Here is a 15,367-nt window from a genome sequence, read left to right as displayed (position 1 = left end):
ATGAGAAAGGAGGAGATGGGAGAGGAGCTAAGATGGAAAGAACTAGAAGGATGAGAACCTAGATGCGGCAGAACTCGATGAAGGAATTAAGATGGCACTTAGAGGGAGCAGCAGATAAATGCAGAGAGAATCAGGCAGGAAAGGAGCTGAGTAAGAGAGCAGAATAGAAGCTGTGGAGAGAGAGAACGGACCCAGAAGAGTAAAGTGAATGGACTAAAGAGTTTTGTGAACGTAGATTCATTTCATATCGTCTAAGATGAGATTATCAGCTGATTGTAGATTCTTCCACGGACCTTGGGAGAAGGGTATTGAGGGACTGGACCCCAATAGTCTTCATTAATCTGGGGTTCTGCTTATTTGTAGCCTTATCTGGCCTGAAATTTTGTGTGTAACTCAGGCTGACCTTGAACTCATGATCCCAGCTTGCTAAATGCTGGTATAGCAAATATGAGCCAACACAATTGTATTCTTTTTATTAGTTTTAATTTTATTTGATAGTAGGTGAATTTGTTATTTATTTGGAGGGGTTTTTTTTTTTTTTGACAAGGTCTCACTATGTAGCCTGGTCTACAGAGCTCCAGGCTGGCCTCAAACTCAGAGAGAGCTATCTGCCTCTGCCACCCAAGTGCTGAGATTAAAGGCATGCATCACCACGCCAGTCAAACTTTCATTTTGCTATTATTTACCTACTTGTTTCTCATGAAATAAAGTAATACTTGGGCCAGTAATCCGACTCAGTAGGTAAAAGCATTTGCTATGTAAGCCTGACTACCTGAGTTCTATTCCTAAGATTCAACATGAAAGAAGGATCAGCTTCTGAAACGTGTCCTGTTCCAGGACATGATATGCACATGTCTGCGATCACACATCATACATACACACACTATTAATGATAAAGTAAATTCATAATAATTTTTTCATATATTTACTTACAAATTAATCAAAAGAAAGAAAGCCAATTGGAAATTATATTGTTGTGGGGTATCCTCCAGAGATGACTGCTCAGACATAGGTTTAAGCCAATAGAAAATCTTTATTAGCTGTCCAGTGACTACACCGAGTGTTTGCGATCCCAGGATAGCACCGAGCCTTTCTCAGGGTGAGCTTTTAAGCACAAAAATCATGTCCTAGGTTGACATATTTCAGTTAACAAGAACAGTTAGGCAGAATTGGAACTACAGACACCAAAATGGGAGGTTTTGAGACTTTCCCAGAACTATGGACTCTGATGGATTAGGTCTTTTGTTTTCATTTGGTTGGTGGTGCTGTCTACATGCTGAGTTTTGTGGCCTGGATGGCACTTCCATCATGGAGTCAGTGTGCTGAAGTCTGGGGGCCTACTAAGATCTGGGGCCCTATTACAACACAACAGGAAAATCCCTTGGATCTCTGCACAGTTTCAGAGAGTCTGCCTTTCCTACCCACCTGGGGCCCCAGAGCCTCTCCACACACCTTTGTTTGGTCATTTTCAATCTGAAGGCCATTCCTTTTACACAGAAGAAAAACTCAGAGTCCAGCTTACCTATCACTTATCCATGTGACGCAGTCAGCCCCAAGTGTCAAACCTCTTCTCCTGCTCTAAATGTCACATAAAACTCCTTTGTTTTGGCGTCTTTGCAGCCTCCATTCACTGGGGCTTTAACATCCCCGGTGACATCTCTATCCCTCCTAGCCCTGTTTCCTTGTCCTGTTATGTCTACACTGTCTCTTAAAAGCAGACGTAGTAAGAAAATGTCCCATTCTATCCCAATGACTTCTTCGGGCATTTTTCTTCTACTCGGTCACTTTAAGTCATGTAACTGTAATTGAATTTTTGAAGGCAGTTCACTTCTCTTGATCACGGAACTTGTGATACAGTACAAAGCAAAGAATAGGCACCTGGTAAATATTTAATGAGTGATAATATATGAATAGAATTCTCATCCTGTGCCTATCTTTTCTTAGAAATTTTAAAATCCTTTCATTTTGGAAGGGAAGGGATGTTCTTTTTTTTTTTTTTTTGTTTTGTTTTGTTTTGTTTTGTTTTGTTTTTCGAGACAGGGTTTCTCTGTGTAGCCCTGGTTGTCCTGGAACTCGCTCTGTAGACCAGGCTGGCCTCAAACTCACAGAGATCCTCCTCCCTCCGCCTCTTAGTACTGAGATTAAAGGCGTGCGCCACCACTGCCCGGCAGGGAATGATCTTTTTTGAGACAAGGTTTCATGTAGCCTAGGCTAGTCTTGAACTCCTGATCCTACTGCCTTGCCACCCCCATGCTGGAATTACAGGCATGTGCTACCATGCCAGCTAAATTTCTTTTAAAATAACCTTTGTAGGCCGGGCGGTGGTGGCGCACGCCTTTAATCCCAGCACTCGGGAGGCAGAGCCAGGCGGATCTCTGTGAGTTCGAGGCCAGCCTGGGCTACCAAGTGAGTTCCAGGAAAGGCGCAAAGCTATACAGAGAAACCCTGTCTCGAAAAACCAAAAATAAATAAATAAAATAACCTTTGTGACATACTTGGCTACTAGCGTCATAAAAATGGTAACCATTGTAACTTTAGGTGCCCATTTTCATCCTATGTTCCTGTGACTGTCACGTCAAGTGAGTTCCAGTCTAAAAGCACATGCGCTCCTCTAAACCCCTGGGGCCCGACCACACAGGCTTGTTATCTTGCTCATGGGCAGGAGAGGAATCAACAACCAGGAACAAACATTTTGAAGGAAGACGTGTTCTTTGTAAGAAATGAAGTAGCTCTTCTGTATCAGGGACTATTTGAAGGAGAGCCCAGCCCCTGCCTGTACCTTGTGTTATAAATTCTACTTACTCTTCTTCTAGCTGTGGTTAGCTCTGTCAATATGTTGAAGGAATCTGTTTCCTGTTCTCCCCAGTAAGATAAACCAAGTTGCTATGAGTTCATAACTGTTACCTTTGGGGAGCTACAAACAGAGACAGCCCCTCTCCTGCTTCCCCTAGCATTGGCTAAAGAGCCCAGCTGTTCTCAGAAATGCCTATGCTGCGGGCTGCAGCTAAACCCACCAAAAACACCTGGGCCAGCTCTGGGCCCAGAGCCAGTAAAACAGTGAGAAAAATCTCACCTTTGAGAGAAGCTAGAGAGCATTATGGGTAATGTCTGGCTATTACTTGGCTTTTTATGTTCTAGGGAATTAAAAAGCCCTGAAACCTGCCAATCTTTCTCAGTCACCTGCATCCCTCTGCCCCTAACTTATCACAATTAAAAAACAAAAATACAGTCAGGCGTGGTGGCACATGCCTTTAATCCCAGCACTCAGGCAGGTGGATCTCTGTGAGTTCAAGGCCAGCCTGGTCTACATAGTGAGTTCCAGGAAAGCCAGGACTGTCACACAGAGAAACCCTGTGTCAAAAAATCAGAAACCAAAAACAAAACAACAAAAAAGCCAAACAAACAAAACCACCATGCTGGGAGGTGGTGGTGCACACCTTTAATCCCAGCACTCAGGGGACAGAGGCAGGCAGATCTCTGAGTTCCAAGCCAGCCTGGACTACGAGCTAGTTCCAGGGCAGCCAGGACTTCACAAAGAAACCTTGCCTTGAAAAGCAAAAGCAAAACAAACCCAACCCAACTAAACTAAAAAAAACAAACCAAAAACAAAATAAACAAAGACCTAAACAAGCAAAAACAAAAAAACAGTGTTCCTATCCAAGAGGGCAGACAAGTCTAATAGATAACGCAAACAAAAAAATTGTATTATGAAGTATTAAAGTAAATTAAGGTTACTGATAATTCCAAACTGCTTTTTTTTGTACACTACTTTAGTGTTCTAGACAAAACTTAAAAACAAACAAAAGTTTTATCATTAATCATAGGCAAGTCTTAAGATTGCAAAAGTCTAGCTGACATACTGTTATGCCCAGATTGGGACCCCAAAGAAGACCACAGACCTTAGGTTCAGAATGCAATAGCATGGTTTATTTCTGTTTGTTTACAAGCCGCGGGCAGGGAAGCTCAATCCAAAGCACTCACTCGTAGTAACTGTGAGGCCAGGAGGAACTTGCTTTTTCTTTGTGTGGCTAGCTTTTTAAAGGCAAAATTCACAAGCCCTTGGGGGGGGGGGGTTGGGGGAGTTTTGCACGGGTGCAACTCGGATTGGTTTATTTTTATCTCCGTTCTCTTTTAATTGGGTGAGGGTATGTAACCTTTGAATTTACGGGTTGGTGGTTACAATTTATTACTTTGGGGGCAGTCCAGCACAAGTCCCAGGCTTTGTCCTTGAGCCACCATGGGGGCTGGCTGGCCAAGCACGTACTGCACATAACTCTAAGTTGGTGAGGGGCCCCAGAGAGTAAGCATCTGGCTGAACTTTGAGCAGTCAGAGTACGTGCAAAAAGGGAGCTACTGCAAGGACCATGTCTTTTGTTCATGGCCCTCCCAGAAACTGCTTGCTCAAGTCTCAGGAAACTGAAATTGAGGCCTGATCTCTGAGAGAAGACTGAGCAGCCTGTTATGGCATCTGCTTGGTCCTTTCAATACTGAACCCATTCATCTAAAATGCCCACAAGGGTGTATCCGCAGAGACATAAGGTAGATTAATGGTTATGAGAAGATGCTGTGTTGGGAAGTGGGGAGTGACCACGTCATAAAGACAGTTTCTTTTAGGGCGGTGCACATGTTCTGGGTTAGACAGTGATAGTGTTTGCAGGACAGAATGAAACACTGAACCCTCAATGAATTTAGTGAATGACAACTCACTAAAACTCCCAGAAGTGCATTTAAATGATGCACTGTAAAAGGATTATGTCATGTGACTTTTAGCTCAGTGCCCTCCGTTCTGCTCTAGCCTTTTGTGTTATCAAACGTAAGAGAAAATACAAAACACATATTTGTAGCCAGGCATAGAGGCACAATGCCTTTAATCCCAGCACTTGGGAGGCAGAGGCGGGTAGAACTCCATGAGTTCAAGTCAGTCCTGATTTACAGAGTGAGTTCCAGTGAGACCCGTGAGTTCCAGTGGACAGCCAGGGAGACCCTGCCTCAAAAAGAAAGAAAGGGAAAAAGGGAAGGAAGGAAGGAAGGAAGGAAGGAAGGAAGGAAGGAAGGAAGGAAGGAAAGAAGGAAGGAAAGAGGGAAGAACATTTTCATAAACCTGCAGAGGAGAATGCGAATAAGTTGATCAGAATGAAAAGTAACTGCAGTCACAACAATGCTCAAGTTGTTCAGCCACTGGACTAGAAAACAAACGGAAAAAACATGTGAATTGAAGACACCCGTTTGAGAGAGCGCTGGCAGCCCGGGTTTCCAGTGTGCGCCTACTGCCATCTGGTGGCCGTGGGTCTCCAAACCTGGAGGAGCCCTACACTGAGGACATTTCCATTTCCTGGCTATTTCTTCTCTTCAAGCTTGACCTCTTCTAGTTGGAAGGGAAGAAAAATGAGAGTCTCAGCAGGGTTTGACAAGGCAACAGGTCAATGTCTAGAAAGCACAGGGCAACCAAGGGAGGACTTAACTCAGAGAAGGGCAGCAGAGGCAGGAGTCAAGCCTCAGACATACCCGCTCACCCCATTACTAATGTCTTCGGAGTTTGCCGTGTGCTAGTCACTGTCTCAAGCTCCATCAACACAGCAAAGACTGAAACTAGTAGAAATCTGTTTTCACATTTGTGTTTATTCCAGCACTACTCACATCAGCGAAAACATGGAACCATCCAAGATACCCATCAACAGATGATTGGATAAAGAAAATGTGCTAGGCACATACAATGGGGTTTTATCCCACCATAAAGAACACTGAAATCATATCATTTGCAGGAAAATGTATGGTACTGCAGATCATCCCATCAAGCAAAATAGACTGGACAGGAAGATGAATACCGTGTCTTCTCTCATATCCAGTATGTAGGATATGAAAATGTGAGGGGGATTATGCTAGGTGAAGAAAGGGGTAAGCGGAGGAGGAAGGAGGGATGAGAGAGAAAATGGGGAAAGACAGCGTGTCATGTTTTCTCTCATATGTATGTGGCGGGCACAGAGTCCTTGTGTTCACAGACAAGCACTCGGGAAACCAGCAGGAATGTTAAACGCTCAAGGTTGTCTCTTTAAAGAAAGGGGTGCACACCTGTTTCCCACCGGGAAGGCTGGGAATGGACGTGGTTAATAGCCTGCTGACTTCTGCACTATCCGTAAGGCCAGGACACAGCTGGATCCCCCAGACTCTTTCTTCAGTTATCCTCCCTGGACCCTTACCTTGAGCATTGTTTCTCAATTTATAGAACCCATCCTTATGGGAGATGGCACATGTACCTTACAAATGGGAGCAAAGGTGACTTATAGCCTGATGACCTTTGTGCTGTATGTATGACCAAGACCACACCTCCCCCAGACCTTAAAATGTCACATGTAGTCAATCTATAGAACCCATCATTATGGAAGAGGTCACATGTACTTTACAAATAGTTTCAATGCATTTTTTTTTTTCCGAGACAGGGTTTTCTCTGTGTAGTTTTGGTGCCTGTCCTGGATCTCGCTCTGTAGACCAGGCTGACCTCAAGCTTAAAGAGATCCGCCTGGCTTTACCTCCCAAGTGCTGGGATTAAAGGTGTGCGCCACCACCACCTGGCTCAATGCATGTTTTAAGCTTTATTGTACACACCAGACTAAACTAATTATCACCAGAAAACTTTTTTTCCCAAATGGTACTTACTTCAGTATGCCTAAAATAAACTGCCCAGTGTCAGACTCCAGAAGTCTGAACCAGCACCAGCTACTGAATCGGGCGGAACCAGACTTCCTTCTTGCCTCATATGGAGTGACGCTTTGCTAGTCTCAGTGGTTGCAGAGAGCCCCCATATTTGTAGAATATAAACAACCAAACAAACACATACACACACACTACATGTATGAAAATGTCATACCAAAACTATTATTTTCTTTCTTAAATTATTTTATGTGTCTGAGTGTTTTGTCTGCATGTGTGTCCGTGCACTCATGCATGCCTGTTGCCCATAGAGACTAGAAGAGGGCATCAGGTCCCCTGAAACTGGAATTATCGATGGTTATGAGCTACCATGTGGGTGTTGGGAATTGAACCCAGGTCCTTTGGGAGAGCAGCCAGTGCTCTTAACTGCTGAGCCCTCTCTCCAGCTCTGAAACTTATTACTTTTTACATTAACTAAAAATTTTAATTTGTTGCTGTTGCTCTGAGGCAGGATCTCACTATGTACCCTGGAATTTGTCATGAAGCCCCAGCTGGACTCAAACCTGTGGCAAGTCTTTTGCTTCCCCCTTGAAAAGACAGAAATTGCAGGTTTCCAGTGTCGTGTTGGACAGAAAAAAATTGATACAGGGCATTGCACATGCTAGGCACACACTTTACCACTGAGCTACACCCCCAGCCCTAAAATTGTTTTCTTAGAAACATTTATATCTTTATGGAGCTTACATCCTTGCAAGGTGAAGCAGGGTAGCATAAATGAATAAATGAGAGTTGCACATATCAACTTCAATGCATCTTATTATCACAATGTTGTGAGCAAGAGGGATGTGATGTCACATGCCTATAATCCTAACACGTGAGAGGCTGACACAGGATGATGATATATTTAACTCCTTTGTGGATAACACATGGAGACACCATCTCAAAACTCACAATATTGTGGGGAGGTATATAAGAAAATACACTATAGTAAATCCATAATGTACAATTAAAAAAGATTTATTTATTATGGGGTTGGGGATTTAGCTCAGTCGTTGAGCCCTGGGATCGGTCCTTAACTCTGGAAAAAAAAAGTCTTTTGGGCTGGAGAGATGGCTCAGAGGTTAAGAGCACTGACTGCTCTCTTCCAGAGGTCCTGAATTCAATTCCCGGCACCTACATGGTGGTTCACAGCCATCTATAATGAGATCTGGTGCCCTCTTCTGGCGTGCAAAGTTACATGGTGGCAGAATGTTGTATACATAATAAATAAATAAGATTTATTTATTTATTTCCAAATGTAAAGAAGGACAAGTAAAATAGTTACCTAGAGAAGAAAGTAAGTTACAGAGATCTAGGCCTGGGGATATAAGAGCTCATAGTAGAGTGTTTACCTAGTTAGGGTTTCTATTACTATGATGAAAGAGCATGACCAAAGAGCAAGCTGGGGAGGAGAGGGTTTATTTGGTTTATACTTCAGCATTGCTGTTCATCGTTGAAGGAAGTCAGGGCAGGAACTCAAAACAGGATCCTGGAGGCAGGAGCTGATGCAGAGGCCAGGGAGGGGAGCTGCTTACTGACTTGCTTCCCATGGCTTGCTCAGTCTGCCTTTTTTTTTTTTTCTAAGTTTTTAAGTTTTTCAAGACAGGGTTTCTCTGCGTAGCTTTTGGAGCCTTTCCTGGAACTCACAGAGATTCACCTGTCTTTGCCTCCCAAGTGCTGGGATTAAAGACCTGTGCTACCACCACTGGAGTCAGTCGGCTGTCTTATAGAACCCAGAACTACCAGCCCAGAGGCAGCCCCACCCATAATGGGGTGGGCCTTTCCCCATCAATCACTAATTAAGAAAATGCCCTACAGCTGGATTTTATGGAGGAATTTTCTTGTCTTATTTATTTTATGTTCACTGGTGTTTTGGCTACATGGAACTGGAGTTACAGAGAGGTGTGAGCTGCCACGTGGGTGCTGGGAATTGAACCTCGATCCCCTAGAAGAGCAGGCAGTGCTCTTAATCACTGAGCCATTTCTCTAGCCCCATGGAGGCATTTTTTTAATTGAGGTTCCCTCCTCTCAGATGACTTTAGTCTGTGTCAAGTTGATACAAAACTATCAAGCACACCTAGCATGTACAAGGCCATGGGTTCAGTCCTCAACACTGTAAAATATGTGAATAAATAAAAATAAATCAGGGAAATACATTGTTTGGCAACATTAGTATCTGTATTTCTTGCCCTAGAAAAGTAAGGATCACCTGCATGGATAATGAATTCAGAGACCTGAGATAGGTGTAGCTGGTTGGGTGTGGTGATGTGTGCCTGTAATCCCATCACCAGGAGTCTAAAGCAAAAGGATTATTGGGAGTTCCAGGCCAGCCTGAGATATAGAAAGAGAACATGTCTTGAAAACTACAAACAAACAAGATAGTTTCGTGTTGGCAAGAAAAAGAGTGGAAAGAGGAGTTAGAATCTCTCAGGTGACTTCAAGAAAGCAAAGCAGTGAATGAAAACATCTGATAGGAGCCTTATGGCTAAGGTGGGGTTCCTAAGGATTCTGAGAGGCTCAAATAAGAAGCAAGACAGGAAGAAAAAAAAAAAGAAGAAGCCAGGTGTGGTGGCAGCGCATGTCTTTAATCCCAGCAATTGAGAGGCAGAGGCTGGCAGATCTCTATGAGTTTGAGGCCAGCATGTGTTGTAGCTGGAGTTTTCTCTGGTCCTGCCCAGGGCCCACAGCCGCTCAGACCCAAATAAACACACAGAGGCTTATATATTTTTTTTTTCAAACTATATGGCCTAACGGTTTAGGCTTCTCACTAGCTAGCTTTTACATCTTAAATTTTTATAAATCTATACTTTGCCATGTGGCTTGTGGCTTACTGGTACTTTACATCTTGTTTCTCCTGGCAGCAGCGTCTCCTCAACTCTGCCTCTCTCCTTCCTCTCTCTCTCTAGTTGGAATGTCCTGCCTAACCTTATTCTGACTCACCATTGGCCAAACAGCTTTATTTATCAACCAATCAGAGCAACATACATTCACAGCATAGAGAACGACATTCCACAGCAATGTGTTGTTGCTTGTTTTCACTCTTTTTGGGTCCCTCCACACAGCTCCCAAATAAATCACGAACAATTGCCGGGCCTTAGCTTGCCTTAGTTTCTAGCCAGTTTTTCTTATCTTAAATTAACCCATCTACCTTTTGCCTCTGGGCTTTTCCTGTTCTCTTACTTCTGTAAATCCTACTCTTACTCCATGGCTTGCTGTGTAGCTGGGTGGCTGGGTGGCTGGGTGGCCGGCCCCTGAAGTCTCCTCCTTCTCTGGCTCCTAGTTCTCCTCTCTCCCAGATCTCTCCCTCTATATATTCTCCCTACCTGCCAGCCCCACCTATCTTTTCTCCTCTCTCGCCATTGGCCATTTCAGCTCTTTATTAGATCATCAGGTGTTTTAGGCACAACAACACAGCTTCACAGAGTTAAATAAATATAACATAAACAAAAGTAACACACCTTAAAATAATATTCCCCAACAAGCATGGTCTACAAAGTGAATTCCAGGACAGCCAGGGCTACACAGAGAAACCCTGTCTTGAAGAAAAGAAGAAAAAGGAAAGAAGGAGGAAGAGAAGGAGGAGGAGGAGGAGGAGGAGGAGGAGGAAGAGGAAGAGGAAGAAGAAGAAAAGAAGAAAAAAAAAGAAGCAAGTCAGTCTAACATCCTTGCCCCAAGTCCAAGTCCAAACCAACAGACTGTTTAGACAAGCAGTATACCCTCAGGGCTGCAAGCATTTCTCAGCTCAATATCATTGACATGTGGGTTTAGAAGCTTCTTATTTGCTTTGAGGGTTCTCCCGTATAGTGCAGGGTCCTTAAGCAGCATCTCTGGCCTCTACCCACTAGATGAAAATAGCATTGAGCAATCAAGATGGCTCATTGGGTAAAGGCACTAGTCACCAAATCTGACTGCTGGTGGCCATGTCAGAGGAGCAGCAAGTGGCAACTGAAGTTCAGGTGTCAGCCACCAGGAGGAAAATCCCTGATGGGTGAATCTCAGATAGGCAAGGCCCTGAGACCACGGATTCCAGAACGTCTTTTGCTTCTGCTGTGCCTTTACATGTTTGCTGCTGCTATCTTTCTCTAGGATCTGGCATGCTGTGAATGGGTGTGGGGAGATCCCCACTGCTTGTAATATAGTGTGTTTATCTCATGGAAACATCCCATTCTACTGGACGTTTTTATCTGTGGATTATTATGAAGATGGTTTCTTCTTAAGCTGTACTGTCTAATTGATAATAATAATGTTAGTTTAAGTAGAGTTTTGATTATTAAAAATAAAGACAAGGTGGGCTGGAGAGATGGCTCAGAGGTTAAGAGCACTGACTACTCTTCCAGAGGTCCTGAGTTCAATTCCCAGCAACTACATGGTGGCTCACAACCATCTGTAATGAGATCTGATGCCCTCTTTTGACCTGCAGTCATACATGCTGTATACATAATAAATAAATCTTAAAAAATAAATAAATAAATAAATAAAATAAAGACGAGGAAGTGTCACACAGTTAGAACACATGAGTTTCTATTGAGAAGTCATATAGATTGTGGCTTAGGTTAATGACTAAGAAAAACAAATGAGTCCCAGTAGCCCAGTTAGCTTAAATTCTTTTAACCTTAATGTTGGGAGATGTGTTCACAAGTTTGGGAGTGCATCATAGCTGAAACAAAGCTTTGAAAATAACTTAAAGTTAGACTAAGATGTTTTTGTTAAATAGTTTTGAGGTGAAAAACCCAAGAAGACAATCTAAAGTTTTATAAAGGCACATAGTCGATTGAGGAACTCGTTAAGGTCAGGGAACAAGAACAAAGCAGCCCAGTTATCATTGGCTGGCATACTTTCCTTGTTAGGATTGGTTGATGAACAAAGGTGATGATTAATTCCTTATACCTATTTCTGTGCTCAATCCCCTGATATAAGACACTATTGATGAAGGGTATGCACCCTAAAGATTTAAAGAAGAGCTGACTGATTTTTTTCATATATAAAAGTTTAGATTTGTGATTCTTTTAAGATTTCTTATAAGATTACCTTTCAAGATAAGTAATAAAGTGATTGGTCCTTTCTTTGTAACTGCAAAATGCAGCCTGCCAGTAAAAGAATATCTTGCTTGCTTATGCACTGTTAATCTATAACAAGTTGCTTGGATATGAATGTATATGGGTTCTTGGGATAATTTGTTTTTCACCTGTAATACATAAAATACATGTTTAGTCATGTAAGGAAAATGAAAAATATGCTGTTTACTTGTCTTCATTGTAATCATTCACTTGAAAAACAGAATATAACCACATTGTAATTTTTATATTGCCTGAAAGATTTTGCTGGGGTATATAAGCTGTAAGAGAAAAAATAAGGAGAGAGTTAAAATTCATTAGAAGTAAAACATCAAGAATGAGAGAGTTAGAAGGAAAACATCAAGAATGAGAGTTAGAAGGAATTAGAAGGAAAATATTAAGAATAAAGATAGAGTTAGAAAGAAAACTTCAAGAATGAGAGAATAAGAAAAAAAAAGAGTTGGAAGGAAAACATCAAGAGAGTTGGGAGGAAACATCGAGAGACAGAAGTGACATTTCTGGAAGGAGATAAGAATACAGAATCAGAATACAAAAGAAGAATAAAGAAAAGGTCCAAAGGAAACCATCAAGAGTGTGCGAGTGTCTTTTTCCTAAGCCCTCAGATTAATGAAAAAAAGTTATAGTAGGCACTGACACCATGGATTCCCTTTGAGCCCTGAGCTGCTGGGGCCTGGTACCCAGACAGCGAAACCTGACAACCCGATTCATTCCTCAGGACCCATGTGGGAGGAGGAGGGACTGACTCCCCACTAGCTGTTCTCTGACCCCCACACACGTACAGCAAGCGAGTAAATGGATCTTTCATGAACAGATTTAGCCAGGCAGTGGTAGCGCAGGCCTTTAGTCCCAGCACTCAGGAGATAGAGGAAGGCAGATCTTGGAAGTCAAGGCCAGCCTGGTCTACAGAGAGAGTTCCAGGATAGCCAAGGAAGGCTATATAGAGAAACCCTGCCCCCCCCAAAAAAAAGAAAAAATATGTTGGGGATTTAGCTCAGTGGTAGAGCGCTTGCCTAGCAAGTACAAGGCCCTAGGTTCGATCCTCAGCTAAAAAATAAAAAATAAAAAAAAAATAAAAAAATAATCAGAAGCCAGGCATAGTGGCACATACCTGCAATCTCCCTAAAAAGAAAGATGAGGGGGGCTGGAGGGATGGCTCAAAGATTAAGAGCACTGGCAGCTCTTCCAGAGGTCCTGAGTTCAATTCCCAGCAACCACATGGTGACTCACAACCATCTATAATGGGATCTGATGCCCTCTTCTGGCCTGCAGGTGTACAGGCAGATCGAACATCATATTACATAAAATAAATAAATCTTTTAAAAAATTATTAAAAAGGAAAGAGACGAGGAGCATGAGGAACAACTCAGGACACAAGCTTTTTCTGATGGTTAACCATGAAGCTTAGAAGGTGAAGTAGACAAGTTAGATATGCATTTAAACTGAGAAATTTCTGCATGCTTCAAATACCATCACTGCAGCTAAGTGATGAAAATTGGTCCTACCCAGGTCTTTTAAAATGCCGTAAACTTTGTTGTCTGCAAAGCTATTAAGCTACTGATTACCAATCTCCTTCCTTCCTTCCAATTGCAGATACAAATGAGATCACGGAGCACTTTCCCTCTGCCTTCTCTCACTCACGGTGCTGTGGGGTATGCACCAGAGAAGACTACTTGGACACAGGTTTAAGCCAATAGAAAGTCTTTATTAGCCAGCCAGAGACTACACTGGGTGTTCGGGATCCCAGTGTAGCCCCAGGCCTTTCTCAGGGTTAGTTTTTAAACATAAAACCACATCCTGCTTTGATACACTTCAGTTAACAAGAACAGTTAGCAGGAAGCGGAACTACAGAAGTCAAACAGCAAAATTAGCAAATTTAGAGACTTTCCTGGAACTATGGGTTTTGATGGGTTAGGTCTTTAGTTTTAACAGGAGGTGCTGTCGGCCATAGCTCCAGAGGCAGTGGGACCACGGGGAATGGAGCTGATGAATGAGGTGGACTAAAGTCTCATGCAGTAGCCACGAAACTATATTAGAACATCAGACAATCCTCCACAACTTGAGGGTTGCGGTAATGGGTAATTGGAATCGAACCCACTGCTAGACCTGGGAGGAGCATGAAAACACATTAAAAGAACAATCCCGTAGGCGGAGTTTGCCTGCCCCGACTGCCTGCTCCCCAGTAACTGGCAGCTGCTTCCCAAATAACTGACCTGGAGACTTAATACAAATTACAAATGCTCAGCCAATAGCTCAGGCTTGTTATTAACTAGCTCTTACAGCTTCACTCATTTCTGTTAATCTGTGTGCTGCCCCGAGGCTCGTGGCTTTACTATTTCATTTTGTGTGTCTGACTCGTTCTCTGGCTGGCGACTCCTCTGACTCCGCCCTTTCTCATCCCATCATTCCCAGTTTGGCTTACCCGCCTAATGTTATCCTGTTCAGCTATTGGCCAGCTAGCTTGTTTATTTAACCAATCGTAATGACATAGCGTCACACAGTGTGCAGAGGGATTATTCCACAGCACAATCCCATGTTTTGAAGAAACTGAGGTCACAAGACTCTTGTCTTGTTTTCTTGGAGTTTTCTCACAAGCACTCAGAATTCTCCTCACACAGCTCCATTCCTGGACTGTGTTCCAACAGCTGTCTACAAACATTTATGGCTTGAATGGGGTCAGTTGTGCTAAGGTCTGGGAACCTCAGGTCTGGGACAACAAGGTATTGTCCCCCAGGTGCTTTCTCCCTGTAGCCCTAGAAATCAAGCCCAGGGCCTCACACTTGTTAAGATCATATTCTTCCACTCAGGTCAATCCCAAGCCATATAACTTTTGTATTGTTTTTTTAAATCTGGCCAGGCAGTGGTGGCTGAAAGGTTTTTGCACCCCATCAGCCTCTCCGCTGATGCAAAAGTCCAAATCAAATCAAATCAGATTGAATTAGAAAAAGCCCCGGTTTAATGGGAAAAGCATTCCCAGGTGATTCTCCAGCCCCCAGAGAGAAGACAAGGACTAGAGACCAAAAAACCACCTGTCTGTTTTCTGGGATGCAGTTTAAATACCCTGTGGGAGTGGTCTTGAGCATCTCTAGGGGAGGAGCCGTGTTTGGTGGGCTTTGAAGAGTCAGATTTGGGGAAAGAGATAGGGGAGGGGAGTTGAGGTGGATCTTCCACCAGAGCATTCCAGACTCTTTGGGTATGCCAGGGTGCCAGGGGCTGAGATGGAAGCTCCTACGCCTTTAATCCCAGAACTCTGAAGGCAGAGGCAGGCAGATCTCTGTGAGTTCAAAGCCAGCCTGGTCTACAGAATGAATTCCAGGGCAGCTAAGGCTACAGAGAAACCCTGTCTTGAAAAACAAACAACAACAACAACAAAAAAAACCACATGTATATACATCCACATATAACATCATTATCACTGATTCATCATGGCTTCCTGGGGCAATTATTTTTTCTTTTTTTTTTTCTTTTTTCCCCCCCTCTTTTCTTGTTTTGTTTGTTTGATTGATTGATTTTTCAAGACAGGGTTTCACTGTGTGGCCTGGCTGTTTTGGAACTCACTCTGTAGACCAGGCTGGCCTTGAACTCACAGAGATCCGCCTAACCTCTGC

Source organism: Peromyscus californicus, unplaced genomic scaffold, assembly GCF_007827085.1.
Source record: "Peromyscus californicus insignis strain IS unplaced genomic scaffold, ASM782708v3 Scaffold_6__1_contigs__length_162567912, whole genome shotgun sequence".
NCBI classification, from domain to species: domain Eukaryota; kingdom Metazoa; phylum Chordata; class Mammalia; order Rodentia; family Cricetidae; genus Peromyscus; species Peromyscus californicus.
The sequence above is the reverse complement of the archived record's forward strand: the minus strand, read 5'-3'. Positions refer to the sequence as shown.